This window comes from Plectropomus leopardus, chromosome 21 (assembly GCF_008729295.1).
Source record: "Plectropomus leopardus isolate mb chromosome 21, YSFRI_Pleo_2.0, whole genome shotgun sequence".
In the NCBI taxonomy this organism is placed as follows: domain Eukaryota; kingdom Metazoa; phylum Chordata; class Actinopteri; order Perciformes; family Serranidae; genus Plectropomus; species Plectropomus leopardus.
This window is the reverse complement of record NC_056483.1, coordinates 25,938,940-25,955,298: the sequence shown is the minus strand read 5'-3', so window position 1 is coordinate 25,955,298 and position 16,359 is coordinate 25,938,940.

The following is a 16,359-nucleotide window of genomic DNA, read 5'->3' as shown; positions in this document are numbered from 1 at the left end:
CTTGCACTTGCGTCAAAAGTGCGACCTATGTTTACATGTTGCTATGGTAACTATGGATCCCCCTCAGAGTAGCAGCCGTATTTATGTTGGTGCAAGCCCTCTTCTCATGCTTACATTTACAACTACAGCTGATTTATTACATGGAGGAGCAGAGACGGATGAGTGTTCGGAGGACAGCAATTTTGCAACAACTTCTCCTCCCTCCAACACCAAGAGCCTGTCCGCGTCGGGATTCTGATTGGCTAGCGTGGGCTTCAGCTTCTCGTTACACTGCCGCCTACAGTTTTGGAATGTCCTGGCAGCAGACATACACGGGTTCGTGTAAACGCAAAGTTTTCTGAACACGGATACGTGTGCACGGAATTATTTTTGAAAACGGAGAGGGTGAAATGTCCGTTTCTAAAAATAACCGTGTACGTGTAAACGGGGCATAAGTCTGTGAGTAGCATGCTGTGTGCAAAAGTTCCGGTGTATGCTAACAACATGATAACGAGGAAGAGAGACTCGTTATCCAGCTCTGTGTTAACCATGCGGTTCTGTGTTTCGTTTCTGTTGATTCCTGACGTCATGTGGTTAGTTTGACAGAAGTTGTGCATGAAGTCAGTTGTAAAGCCATATTTGTATGCTTCCTTAGGTTTAAAACCCTAATTACTAGCGTCCATGCATAAGCAGTTTTGAGACAGGCGCCACTGGCAACACGCAGCCACACGTGACATATTAAAGGAGCATATCACTGTTCACACTGTAGTGGCATTGTGGTAGCTAAATCTTATTTCTATGACAGCCATTTGCTTATCTTGGATATGTGTGTATACAGAGTAAACGTAAATGCTATGTACATCGACATACCGTGGCCTGTGTAATTATTATGCTGACACGTGTTAATGTACATTCTTTATTGTTTTCTCATATTTCAGAACCACACATAAACGTCAAAAACAATCTGCTTGGACTGTAACGACATCTGGTTAAGTTCTTATGGGACACCCTGCAGCGGGCCAGTTACCCTTCAACCAGTCAGAATAGTTTTTACAGTGAGTGTGTGTGAATAGCAGGTGGCACCTTGTACAGTAGCCTTGGACACCAGTGTGTGAATGTGTGTGTGTGAATGGATGAATATGACATGAAGTGTGAAAGTGTTTTGAACAGTTGGAAGACTAGAAAAGTGCTATTAAAGTGCAGAGCATTTACCATTTAAAAATAAGCTGAGCACTGAGTGGACCTGTTAGAATTGTTAGACTGTTCAGAGAAATGTCAGCTCAGGTAACTTCAACAAACTGTTTACAGCTGCGTCAATGTTAGTATGCAACAGCTACCAACTACATGCTCTCTGTCACATGGACACATGTTCAAATGAGCCTGTTTTCCAAAGATATGTGCTCTGTAGTGTCTGGCCTATTTCCTTTTGCTCTTAAATTTGCCTAATACATGTTAGACAGTTTAAGAAAAACAGAGCGTTCAGAAACCCGACCCTGTGAGGCAGCCAGGGGGGCTCCTCCCATTGAAGTGGGTTACACTCTGAGAAGAAAATTATGTCCAGGATATTGTTTTTCAGATGAAAGCTGATGTGGGTGGGGTACTGTGCAATACATCTAAAGAGTGTGAGAGAGGCCCTACCTCTGACAGTACATCTACAGCACCGCTCAGGCACACACTGAGTGACTTTAACTGCACTAAGGTCAGGTGCATCACTTTATGTGTCATCTGGCCTGAACCCTCTGGCTAAGCATCCAGCTAACATGGTCTGCACTCTGTTTACAAATAAAGATGAAATAAATATTGGGTACAGTGAAAAAGTGTATCTAGAGTATCAATGATGATGATATGGTGATAAGTGATCAACCATCTAGATACATTTCAGATGTCTCTCCTCTCCTCAGACTTCTTGTGTGGATAGCATCACTGCTTCATGTTGCCAAACTCCTGAAGAGTGACCTCGCCCGTTGCGGGAAGGTTTACAGGCTTCTGCACAGGAAACTGGTCAGTGCTCATATAGTAACATGAAAATATGTATTACAACCATAGACTATATAAAGATGGACAACATGACAGTTCCCTGTAAGTGTAGCTTTTCACTCTGGATTGCCTCCTGGTGTCTGTCTGCAGTATAGGTCATAAAGCCCACCCCTCCATGTCAGTGAATGATCACAGGCCAAACTAAAAACACAGAGTACAAGCCAAATACATTTTTCCCAAAGATGTTTTCTGTCACTGAAGGTAGTTCTCATCACCCTGAGGTTTGCTCAAGTGCTTGTTTTCATGATCAGTTTGGTTTGGTTTTAATTATTATGGTTTTAGTTAATGCATTCTACAAAAGGAGGATTTTCTGCTATGATTGACAGCTGTGACAGCCAATCCCTGTCCTCACATTCAATGGAGCTGCTCTCGATTGGTTGGACAGGTGTTTTGCCAGAATCTCTCCTACTGTGTATACCTCTACGATGCTGATTCCGGCTCCAAAAGACGTCACCAGCGTGAGATGACAGCGGCTGTATCATGCATGGGTAAGTGGGGTTACGTCGTCCATGTTGATATACAGTCTATGGTGACAACCATTGGTCTTACATCTTACAAGTTTTGACCAGATGCCTTTTTCAAAATTCATATATTCATATAGCATTAAACAAGACCATATGAGGTTGTGTGGTAGGCAAAAACAAATGAGTTGTTCAACCATTATAAGTACCATATTATGCAAAATGCAATTTTTCAGGGCTTAAGTATTAGACATGCATCCATCGATCAGCCGATGAATTAGCCGATATTCAGCTTGAACCATCATAACCTGTGAGCTGCTGGTCAGTCTCTGACATCGCTGATCCATTCCCAGTAAAATTTAGTGTGCAGAGCGACACAGACAGGCACCTCCTGCTGTCAGCCGGTTCCGATTGTCAAAAGGGTGATGTTTCATCAGACCTCCTTCTCAGTCCCTCCAGGATTTTGTGAGCTGTTTTTGTGATTGTTGCGGCCTCAAATGCCTGATTCCACGGCAGCTTTTATGGAAAACTGCAGTTGAAGTTGATATGTTTTTGGACATTTTTTTTCTGTTAGCTTTCTGATCTGAGAGCTATGAGATGCTGAGCTGATTTCTGTTGAATTAAATAAATACACAACATTTTTAGTTTTTAAAAGTTTACAATTACAATGCACTTTCAGAGCTAATGTTAAAATAAAACCAATATTAAAAACAATCTTTGCTAGTTTAATTTGTTTTTAACATCAGAACCAGTCAGGAAGATTTATAAAGCAACAGTGAGGTCAATGAGGATGAAATGGGCTGACCTGATAGTAAAGACAGAGAAGGACAGAAGTGTGTGCTAGGTAACATACACATGAACAAATAAACACACACAAATCCTCACTGTGTTACATTAACATCATAAAAATTATGAGCTTATCGTCGATTATTTAAAAAAAAAAACACAATAAAAACAGTTGACAGAAAAGACTGCCTGTTTTTATTTTGAAACTGAAATGCAAAAATGAGGTCAGCAGCGGGCCATCATGTGCCAACCGAAAATAGCCAATCGACTCAAGTGTATTTTGGTTGAGATTAAGAGAGAGTTTGTCCCAAAGCCCTCTGGGTCTCCATGACACGTGAGCAGAACCAATTTGTGTATTAAGTGTTTGCAGAAGGAAATTTACACGTATTCCATAATTCATTAATATGTTATAAACTCTGATCTTTTTGTAGGTACTAACAAAATCTACAGCTGCCTCTGAATGGTTGTAGTTCTTGTGTAAATAAGGAATGCACATAATTATTATTGCTTGTCATTATAGGAAATCACAATTTTAATTCATATAGTGCTCTGTTATGTTCACACCACGCAGATGCCTTTGAAATATGTTAAACATAACGAAAGAGTAGAAATATAAAACATTTGGTCAGCAATTAGCAGATTTGGTCAAAAATCAAAACAGATGAGTGATGGCTGTCAGAATGTTTGGTGATTTATGAAATCATCACATTGCTGAAAATACTGAGCCTGAACCCGACCAAGCCTGAACCCCCCCCACAGGGTTTATTCAGTTTCATTCAAAGGGCTTGACTGGCATTTGAAAAGTTAAATTCACATTAGCTAAGCAAGTGTAAAGTAAAAACAAAAAAACTATGTACAATAAGTAAAGATTTACCAGAAATTAGTTTATGTTACGTCGCTGACACACCTGGGTACACCTCTGACACACCCACCCATCAGAAAACGCAACTCAAAGCCTGTTGTACTCTGTTTCAAACTGTAGCTAAACGCTGCACACCATTTTTAGATTGATCGTGCCCAAGAAATTCCCACAGAGTTCATGACTTAGGTGTAGGTTTTCAGTATCAAGGTGCAAATCTGCTCAAAGATTTACTTGCATTTCATGAATGAGAGAGTGTGTGTAAATCTCTAGTCCACAAAATTAGAACTGAGATCCACAAATGCCAAACTGTAATTCAAATCCAAAAATGCCTTGTTGGATCACAAATAGTAAAAAAAAATATGAAAAATCACAGGAAAAGTCCTGTTTGAAAGTGGTAAATGTTAGAAAGATGTTCAGATATTATTTATTTGTGGAATTTGGTAGTGTATTTTCAGATAAATTTATTTGCAAATTGTTTTAATGAGTTAACAAATCTTTTTGTATTTTTTTTAGGTATTTTATATTTACAGATTCCATAACACAGTCTGTTCACACAAATGCTAATGAGACAAATTTATCTAAGTGTTTTTTGTTTTTTGGATGGATGATGGGTGGGTGGGAGGATGGATGATGGATGGATGGTGGATGGATGATGGATGGATGGATGGGTGGATGGGTGGATGGATGGATGGATGGATGGATGAATGGATGGATGGATGATGGACGGATGATGGGTGGGTGGGAGGATGGATGGATGGTGGATGGATGATGGATGGGTGGGGGATGGGTGGGGTGGATGGGATGGAATGATGGATGGATGAATGGGTGGGTGGATGGATGGATAGCTGGATGGGATGGATGATGGATAGGTGGGTGGGTGGTATGGATGGATGATGGATGGGTGGGTGGGCGGATGGATGGATGATGGGTGGGTGGGTGGGTGGATGGATGGATGATGGATGGGTGGGTGGATGGATGGATGGGTGGGTGGGGGTGAGTGGGTGGATGGATGGATGATGGATGGGTGGGTGGGCGGATGGATGGATGATGGGTGGGTGGGTGGATGGGATGGATGGATGATGGATGGGTGGGTGGGTGGATGGATGGATGGATGATGGATGGGTGGGTGGGTAGATGGATGGATAATGGATGGATGGGTGGGTGGGTGGGTGGTGGATGGGATGGATGGATGGATGATGGTGGGTGGGTGGGTAGATGGATGGATAATGGATGGGTGGGTGGTGGGTGGGTGGATGGGTGGTGGGTGGGTGGATGGATGGATGGATGGATGTTGTCATCAGATCTTGTCTCAGCTCTTGCTCTTGTTGATCTCCACTCCACTCCACTGTCACTTGAACCCCAGATGTCTCACAGGGTGGGTGTGAAGGAGGGGAATCCTTGCCAGCCCACATATGTTTACCCTGAGGAGGTGAACATGTTGATGCGTAGTGTCTTCATACAGGACGTCTGTGACTACCCCAACCCCTGCCACACTCAGGTTAGTATGGGCTCATTTTGTCTCTGTAGTCACTAGAGATGTGTGTGGAATCAGCTCAGCTCAGATGACAGTGGATTAGATGCTCACTGGCTCTCTGACAGCTTTCACCGGAGTCCACAGGCACCTGGCACCTCGCACCAGGCGTGTTCTTATTAAGCCAGGACAGTGACAGTTAATTCTGGCATTGAAAACAAGAACTGAAAAGGAAACAGAGACACTGAAACAAGTGGTGAAAAAGTGGTATTGAAGTATTGGCATTAAAAAAAAGACATTCACCGGAAAACTAAAACACATTAAATGATTCCTTTTTTCAGTTTAGCCAACATTTACTGTCACTGCCCCTGCCCAATATAATCTCAGTGGACAGGATGTATTATGAAGTTATGCAGTTTTATAGGAAAGTCTGCAACACACATGTGAAATTAGATAGATAGATAAATGCGGTGAGCTGATTTTATTTGTACCCATAGGCAGATGTAATAGATAGATAGATAGATAGATAGATAGATAGACTGTACTGTTGATCCTCATCTAGATAAGAGGGGCAAGGAACCACATGTGGGTTCAGTCGGTGTGTTGAGCCCGATTTTAACAGACTATGACCTGGTGGACACATGGAGGGTTTAACACCCAGACAAAACGGGATTCACATGGGTGAAAGCAGGGCCTGATAGGGTTAGTGCAGCTCGGTTGGACAAGATATATAGTTTCAGCAGACATGACAAAAGATTGGTGCTGTCGCAGTTGTCCCTTGCTGTGTTTTCAGAGCACGGTATGGTCCATTGTCACTTGAACATCTCCTTAGGACGAATGCAATCTGTGTACAGAAATTTAAAGTGAGGCTTTTACAAGACACCCAGTTTTGCTCTAGTTTCAAGGAATTTTGGGGAGTGTGAGAGAGAGGAAGGAAGAGTTTGAGTCACTCAGGTTATGGTCGGACTTTGTCAATTGTATTTAGGGTCTGCTTCTGCTAGGATGAAGAGGGTGGTTGTCAGGATGGAGGGCAGCATAAAGGAGGTTGAGAACAGAGTTATGGAGCAGAACACTGTAGAGCGGGGTGTTAGGGGGGTGTATAGTGCTGGAATAAGTGTTTAGTGGACATGTTTTAATAAAGGTGGTTAAAAGTCAAAAGTCTCTCTCTGCCTCTCTCTATCTTGTATAAAGCAGACAACTTCAGATTTGCAGTGGACTGAGTACTACAGCACTTAATATGAATAGTTTCCCCTTGGTCTACTGTGGCTTGGATTGTGCTTCATTTGTTCATTGCTTTTAAACAAGTTTGACAAATGGATATAATATATGAGTGTAAAATGTAAATGAATAAAAATGAATGTCTGTGAATGGAACTGTTCATTTTTTATATCACTTTTTCATTTTTTTCATAGTCATTGCTACATTCAGCCTTTTACCACAGGGGTCATGATTTAATGATGTGTAACTTTGTTATGTTTCAGGTGGTGTACGTCACTGTGGAGCACCTCCATAGAGTCCACATCAGCTCAAGTGTGTGTCTCTTCATTAGTCATATCTATGCTCATGTACTTAGCAGTACCAGTTTTATGATGCTGGTAAGTTATTTCTAGACAATATCCATTCTGTTGTTTTTCTTTTTAAGATGTACGACTTCAATCTGTTCTGTCATTTAAATATAACAAAATCATAAAAAGCACCGGTGGTTGTTGTTATGAGACAGTATGCACTGACTGTCACAGATGATCTGCTGTATGTTTCAGGGTTGCATTTTCTCTTGTCTGAGATGGTCCTCTGTTCAGGCTTGCTGTAATTGGACAGAAAGAGTTTGAATAAAAAACATAGTTCATTCTCTATTTATCAATATCGCTTTCTAACAGGCTCTCTGCATTGAAGCATTTCAACTGAATGTTTCAGTTGTCCACTTCAAATAAATCATGCATCTCAAAAATGCACTTACACATCTGATACCAGTTTGTACAGTCATGTGATAACAAAGGTATTACAATACAAAGAACAATTCATTATACTGACATCACCTGAAAAAAAAACACCAGGCTGCTACAGTGCAACCATCCAGACCTCTTCACACACCAGACTGGCTGGCTAGAACTCAATAATCTGCTTTTTATGGCTCTGCTGAGGCCCAAGACATTATGTTTTTTGGGTTGTCTGTCTGTCTCCTTCTTGTGAATGGAACATCTTTAGAACGCCCTGAGGGAATATCTTTAAATTTAGTGTAAACATCCACTTAAACTCAAGGATGAACTTTTTAGATTTTGGTGATAGGTCAAAGGTCAAGGTCACTGTAACCTTTCTGTCTCATTCTTGTAAACACGATATCTTTAGAACACCCTGAGGATTTTTTTTTTTTTCAAATTTGGTACAAACATCCACATGGACTCAAGGATCAAGTGATTAGATTTTGTTGGTTTAGGTCAAAGGTCACGGTCACTGTGACCTCGTGTGTCTCATTCTTGTATTTGTGATATCTCACAAGAACACCTTGAAGAAAGTGTTTGGAATCAGGCACAAACATTCACTTGGACTCAAGGATGACCTGATTAGATTTCAGTTGCCAAAGGTCAAAGTCCCTGGGACTCCCTCTGCCTCATTCCTGTGAACAGGATATCTCAAGAACACCTCGAGGGAACTCTTCAAATTCGACACGAATGAACGAGTGGAGTCAAGGATGAGCTGATAAGATTTTGGTGGACACAGATCAAGGTTATGCTGACCTTGCATTTGTCTTATTCTTGTGAATGCAAAATCTGAAGATGGCCTTGAAGATAAATGTCTGTTTGGACTCAAAAATGAACTGATTAAAATCTGGTGGTCAGAGATCAAAAGTCACGGTCATAGTGACCTCACAAAACATGTTTTTGGCCATCATTCAAGAATTCATTATGCCCAGAATTAGCACAAATGCCTAATAGGATATAATAATAAAGTGCTGACATTTTATATCCAAGAGGTCAAAGGTCAACTGTGACATCATAATGTTTTACAAAAATACTTTTCTTTCCATGACTCCACTCCATATCTCAGGAACAGAGGGGGAGAAAACTGGTCAGAAACTGAATTGGTAACACTTTAAACTGTACTGATTGCAGAGATCTTCTGTGCTGTTGGGGGGAAGATGTGTGTGAAGCTTTCATGTTTTCACAGTCGAGGATTTAAACACCAAGTACAACTTGACAGGTGGGTGGAGGCATAAAAATGTGTAGCGGTAATTTTAGTTTTAATGAAGGAGACCAATTACCAAAAGTTGTCTCTAACTTTCTTTTTAGAAAAGTGTCTTATGTTTTGTCCTTGAAACATAGCAGTGTGAACGCTGTTGTGTGATATTTATTTCTACACTCTGTGACCATGTACCACTGAGATACATTAATTATTGCTTTTATACTACATCTGTCTTTGGGTGCAGATTTGTAGTGATGTGTGTTCATGTAGTGACACTCTGAACCAGGCACAGCTTTCTCAAAGCCATGAGACCAATGATGTGACTAGCTGAGAGTATTTGTCCTCCGTATGATTTGCTGTACTGTTTTGGGTTATTTTCTTTCCTTTTTTTCCCTTTATCTTTCTCTCTTTAATTCATTGTCTGTCACCTGCCAAGGGACTACAGATGTAAATTAGCAGTCCTGCTAACTCTGGCATATTTAAAGTTGTATTATCTGATGTTCATTAATGTGCTGTGTAACTTTTAAATAAACAAAAAATAAATAAAATAATAAAATGAGTATTTAATAATCACCACAGCCACTGATCCAGGCTGTTCATACCTCCACCCAGCCCTGTGGAAGTTACACTTCTTCAGGGGGTTGTAGACTCCAGCAGTTCAGGAGAGCCTAAACAAATCCCACAAAAATCTGAACTCCCTCCAGAAATCCTCATCTGGTTTTGTCCAACGGAAAGACGTGAAGAAAGATAGCCGACTGGAGCCTTTAGTTTGGAAACAGGACTGAAGCTTCAGGTATTTGTGGGTACCATCACTCTCACACACCTGCTGACACCTCCATTCCCCTCAGTGGTCTATTTACTCTGATATGCACCGAAGAGGAGAGGAAATGGTGTGTATCTAAACAAAGATGTCTGTCATACTCAGCATTAACAGGGATTGTGACCTGTGTGGTCCTGCAGAAGCTCACAGGTACACACAGATTTTTTTTCTGTAAAGTCCATCCATCCATTCATCCATTGTCGTCTGCTTATCTTAGGCTAGGTTGCAGAGGCAACAGGCTGAGCAGAGCACTCCAGACATCCCTCTCCCCAACAACACCCGAAAACTTTCCAGCTCCTCCTGGGCAACCCCAAGGTGTTCCCAGGCCAAACAAGATATGTAAACCCACCAGCCTGTTCTGGGTCTGCCCCAGGGCCTCATCCTCTGGAGCCAGACCTGGGCAGGGAGCTTGCGGCAAGCATCTAGTGGCCAGGCCTTTGACAGTGAGGCCCAGTTAGGCTCAGCCTGAAGACATTACATGGAGTTGCCATCCTGTGGGCCCACCTCCCACAGGGAAAGGGATCGTGGTCGGGTGTAGCAGGCAGGGGCGGGGAACCAGGCGTGCTGACCCTCGGCATCGCAAACTGGTTCTGTAAAATTTTCTGTGCTAATTGTTTGAACCATGTCAACCTTTGCTCAAAAACATGAGATACTACAGTGGAAAAAGGGTAATGCTTTTTCCACAGGATGTGACCATTAGAACCTGAAACAGCCTTCAAGGTAAAAGTCATCATTTGGTGCAATGACTGGATGATCTGGTGACTGAGCTTTGGAACAGTCCAGATGTTCACTCTGGACTTGCAGACTGAGCCCTCGCAGACTTCAGTCATGAGTAACTTGAACACCCTGAACAGCTCAGGACATCTTAACTAGTTACCCCTTAAAAATCAATCTCCATTGTCCTGTCCACTTGCCATATGTCTCTATCTATGGTATCTCAGCTGTAGAACCACTGTTTAGGCTGATGGAATAAGTTAGGGTTATGGTAGATACATTTTGGATTCTTGGTCGCTCCTAAGAATTTTGATAGTTGTAACTGTTACTGTAATACATGCACTCTCTTTTCTTAACTGCCTGTTAAGAAATACATAAAACTTTTTGCTTGTGTCTGTGCCTTTATGAGGTAGCATATCAGAATGACCCTTTTCACATCTTCATGTCTCATTAACTGTTCTTTTGTCTTTTAACTGTTGTTTGTTTTTTGTGAATAAATTTAATTGAACATGTTCACTGTCATCAAGTAAAGTCTGCGAGCACGGTGATAGTGTAAATATGTAGATTTATTGGTATGTATGCACATGGATATTTAATTTGAATTTATTAAAGGATAGCCCCTTCAGATCTAGCATCTCATTTTCAAGGAGGTCCCTAGACAAACATATACATTGAACACAAGACACATTACACTACATTAAATTATAAACATACATAACATATAACAAATACAGACATCTTGCTCACCCACTCCCAAACACAACCCCAACCCACATAGGCCTAATGTACAAAATAGACAAACTGATTAACAAGGATCAATGATGTGAACATAAGAACAAAAAGAGTAAAGAAAATAATTTAGAAACATGAGCAATTTGTTTTGAGATGGGAGTGTCGTGAGATCCTGAAACAATGAGAGGAAGTAATAGAATGCAAAGAAAAAGGGAGGTTATTCCAATCCGATGGAGCTTTATATTGAAATGACCTTTTACCAGTGTCTAAGTGAGTATGGGAATTGTATGGAGTCATGAGTTCTTTTAAATATGGAGGACAATGGAAATAAACAAATTTAAAAAGCAACTGAAGCCAATGAAATTGCTGTCTTGATTTGGGTTGTAACCAGTTCAATGAATTGAACATAAAACAGTGATGAGTTCTAAAAGGAAATCTCAAAACAAATCTACATAGAGAATTAAATAATACAGTCAGAGATTTAAGATGAGTGTCTGAAGTGTTTTGGTAAACAATATCTGCGTAGTCAACAAGTGGTAGTATCAGTTGTGAGATTAGCCTTTTTCTAGCATGAAGTGTGAAACAATTGAACAATAAAGTGAAGCAAGACAACCATATGCCTTTTTAACAATGTAATCAATATGTGGTTTGAAGGTGAGTTCTGGGTCAATCCAAAGTCCAAGATATTTGAGTCAACTTTATCAATAGGAAATCCATCAAAGAAATTAATATGAAAATCCACTGGATGGGATCGAAGGTGACCAAAAATCATACTGCAAGACTTCTTTTTGTTCATTACAAGTTTGTTCTTACTAAACCAGTCTTGAACCCCATCAAAATCAAACTGTAAAGAGTTCTGGATTTGTGATATATGAGAGTTTTAGGTGTATATATGTAACAGGGTTATTTATACAGCAGTAATTACATAAAATGTGTTTCTGTTGTTATTACCTGACATGCTTAGACCTCCATAGTCATTATGCGGAACGTTTGATACTCAGTTTCTGTACCCCTACGTCCACCTTTGGGGGTACCCCTCCTATAGAGGGGTGTCTCCCGCCTTACCTCGTACTCCACGGGAGAGGTAAGCATCATTGCTCTCGCTGTAGCGTTGGTGCTTTAACGCTGTTAAACTATGTTTATAAGTTCATTTTTCAGCCTAAACTTGCTGTACAATATTCTAACATATTCCTGTGTCGCTTAACTTGTGTAGGGGCTTGAGCTGTGGTAACATCGTTGACAGATGATTTGGGTTTTTACCTCTTGCTGTCAGATGTGTTTTCTGTGTTTTACTGCACTACGTTGAATATGGCCTCTATATGGCCCTTTTGCTGTTGTACTCCACGGGAGAGGGGCTCGAGTTGTGGTAACATAATTGACAGAGGATTTTGGTTTTTAACGGAGACCACCTCTAAAGACATCCATGGTTTGGGCTTTTTCCATCACAACCCAAAACAGACAACACTAGAGTCCACCAGTTACATATAACAGTATCGTCAGCATATAAGTGGGTATGACAGTTGAATAGATATTAGGTAAATCATTAATAAAAACAGAAAAAAGAAGCGGACCTAATGTGGAGCCTTGCGGAACACCCTTTTCAATAATTAAAAAGTCAGACTGATGACCCTGAAAAACAACACATTGACGACGATTGTAGAGATAGGTGTTAAACCAAAGGAGAGCATTTTGATCAAGACCAATAGCAAAAAGTTTATCCAGGAGTAAATAGTGGTCAACCAGATCAAAAGCTTTAGACAGATCAATGAAGATTGCACCAGTAAATTGACCCCTATCAAAGGAAGAGAACTCATCATTCATAAATTTCAGTAGAGCTGTGGTAGTAGAAAAATTTGGTCTGAATCCTGATTGAAATGGCGATAAAATATTGAGTGAATTTAAATAATGTGACAGTTGGTTAAAAATAAGCTTTTCAAAAATTTTTGCAATCGTGCAAATAATAGAAATAGGAAGATAATTGTTTACATCAGAGGAATCTCCACCTTTGAAAAGTGGGGTAACCTTCGCACATTTCCACATCTTGGGGACTGAACAGGTAGACAGAGACAAATTAAATAAATCGGGGGATACATCAAAACATGCATGGCAAGTTTGATAAACTTAACTTCAAGGCCATCTGGACCAGCACTAGTGTTATCTTTCAATTGATGCAAGAAAAACTTCATTAGGTAAGATTTTTTTAAAGGAAAATGAATGGTCAGAGAAAGTACTATATGAGGGACTGGCTGTCCAATAAGAGTGAAAGTGATAGGAGCTCCAAATGGAAGAGAAATGATTATTAAAAGCATTACAAATAAGTGATGGGTCAGAAATAAGCTCATTATTAAACTGAATTATTAAACTCTGGTTTAAAGCATTTTTGTTATTTCTGTTAAGAACATGATTCAATCTTGGATTGTGAAAATTTTGGGACAAGCTATCTTTGTAGTAATTAGACTTTGCATTCCTGGTTTTAATTGTACATTAATTTCTAAGTGATCTATAAGTGTTCCAGTCAGTAGAGTCTCTTGATGAGTGGTATCTAGCCCATATTTTATCCCTCTGTTATATATAACAGAGGGATTAAATAACATATAACATATAACATATATATTAAATAATGAGTTCAGAACTGATCCAGGGCAAGTGTCTTCCTTTGACTCTAACAGTCTTAATTGGAGCATGATTATCAATAATTTTGTTTACTTCAGAATAAAAGAAGGTCCAAGCTTCCTCAACCTGAAATCTATCCCAATTAATTGAAATCAAATCATAAATATAGTTGTCTTCATTGTTGTTCTTACATTGTCTGCATGTAATAAATTTGGGGGGAGAATGAGGAACTTTTATTTTCCAGACACAGAATAAGAATGATCACTTAAACACTCTGACATACCATGTCAGGATTTAACTATTCTGTAAGGATTTGAGACCAAGATCCAACAAGCAGAGATGAAGATCTATAATCAACTCTTGTAGGTTCATTAATGAGCTGCATGAGGTGTACACTATCAAATAAGTTTCTGTCCCTATGAGAAGAACAATCCAACCAGTTACTGGTGAAGTCACCAGGAATGATTAGTTCATTGTGCCTCCCAAGAGAATTAATAGTAGATAGAATACACATGGTAGAATCAACAGGAGCTGAGGGAGGCCTGCCACTTGTTAACTGTTTGTTTTCATGAAAGATTATGTTAACAAAAAGACATTCAAAATTAACTGGCCCAACAAAAGGAATGATGTGGTCAGAGGCTAATTTGGCTGCAACATAGGTAGCCACACCACCACCTCTAGAGGACCTCTCAGCTCTATATAGCACAAAATTTTCAGTTTCAATTTCATCATCTATGATGTTATCATGAAGCCATGTTTCAGAAATAGTAATGATGTTAGGTTTATAAAGAGTGACCCAGGCTCTTAATAAATCAATTTTTGAGACAAGACTCTGGATATTAAGGTGAATAATTTTTAGACCCTTTGCTAAATCAGTTGTATCATATTAAAAAAATGACAGTTCAAATAAAGAAATTCGAATGGGAAGAGATAAAGTGATGAGAGTGGGAGCAAGAAAAAAGAAAGACAGGACACATACAAACAGACACTCACAAACACACATCACACACATAATACAACAGCAATTTAAATAGCTCTTACAACAAAGACAAGATATGTGAGTATAGTTATTGTAGAAAAGGCCCCAAAATTATGTTACTGTTTGTCAGTATTCTGTGAGATTTATGTTCTGTTCATATGGTGCTGCTAAGATAATAGGGGGAGGTGCTCCACCTGCAGGGGATAGAGTGAGTGACATCACACACATGAGCAGTGTTGGCTAGAGTGTCGGTCGAGTGATGGACAATCAGTGTGCAAGTGCAATTACTCCATGAGAAGTTAGCTGTGCGTGAATGGAAACAAAAACCACAGCAAGAAGTATGATTGTACTACTGTGAGAAAGAGAGCGGAATTAAACAGCCCTCAACCCACCCTCAACTCTCTTCATTCATACTCTGACCAAATCGGGCCTTAAGCGGTGTTCTGGCCGACACCCCTGGGTGAACCTAGTGACAAACACCGACCCAGTGCGTTGTCTGAGCCCCTTTCCAACATCTCCACTACAGTTATACTTTGTATACGAATAGTTAATTGTATATCCGATGTATTGAAAGAAGAGCGGGGGTTAAACGAAAGATGAAGAAGAGGAAGTTTAAACCCTGCATCCCTGCAGTCATCACTGGGAACGTACGGTCCTTGGCTAACAAAACGGACGAACTGGAAGCCGTCGGCAGGCAGCAAAGGGAGCAGCAGAGAGTGCAGCATCATGTGTTTCACCGAGACCTGGCTGCACGACCAGATCCCGGACTCCAACGTGACCATCCCTGGCTTCCACACAGTCCGAGCGGACAGAGACACCACCTCGACCGGTAAGAAGAAAGGAGGGGGGCTTGCCGTGCTTGTGAACTCCAGGTGGTGTCACTCTGGACACATCTTTGTCAAAGAGCGTGTCTGCAGCCCGGACATCGAGCTCATTGCCGTCGGACTTCGTCCTTATTATTTGCCGAGGGAGTTTACCAGTGTAGTAGCCATCGTCGTTTACATTCCTCCGTCCGGGAACGCAGACGCCGCATGTGACGTCATCCACGCTGTGACTGCCCGTCTCCAAACCAAGCACCCTGGTGCCTTCATCACAATCACCGGTGACTTCAATCATGTTTCTCTCTCAGCCACTCTTCCTACCTTCTACCAGTTTGTTAAATGCTCCACACGTGAAAATAAAACTTTGGACTTGCTGTATGCAAACGTGAAGGATGCATACAGCTCCACTGCCCTCCCCCCACTGGGCAGGTCAGACCATAATCTAGTCCTGCTCACACCATCATACAAGCCTGTTGTTCAGCGGCAACCAGTAACAGTGAGGACAGTGAGGAAATGGTCTCATGAGGCCACAGAGACACTGCGTGGTGCGCTGGAGTCCACTGACTGGAATGCCCTGTGTGAGCCTCACGGTGAGGATATTGATGGCTTGACTGACTGTGTCTCTGAATACATTGGGTTCTGTATGGACAACTCCATCCCCACTAAAGAGGTCCGCTGTTACCCAAACAACAAACCCTGGGTTACCAGCGAACTGAAGGCTCTCCTCAACAAAAAAAAGAGGGCATTTAGATCAGGGGACCGTACAGAACTCAAGCAGGTACAACGTGAGCTAAAGCACAGCATCAAGGTGAGCAAGGACGCCTACAGGAAGAAATTAGAGGACAAACTGGAGCAGAACAAGGCCAGGGATGTTTGGAGTGGGATGAGAGAGATCACCGGCTTC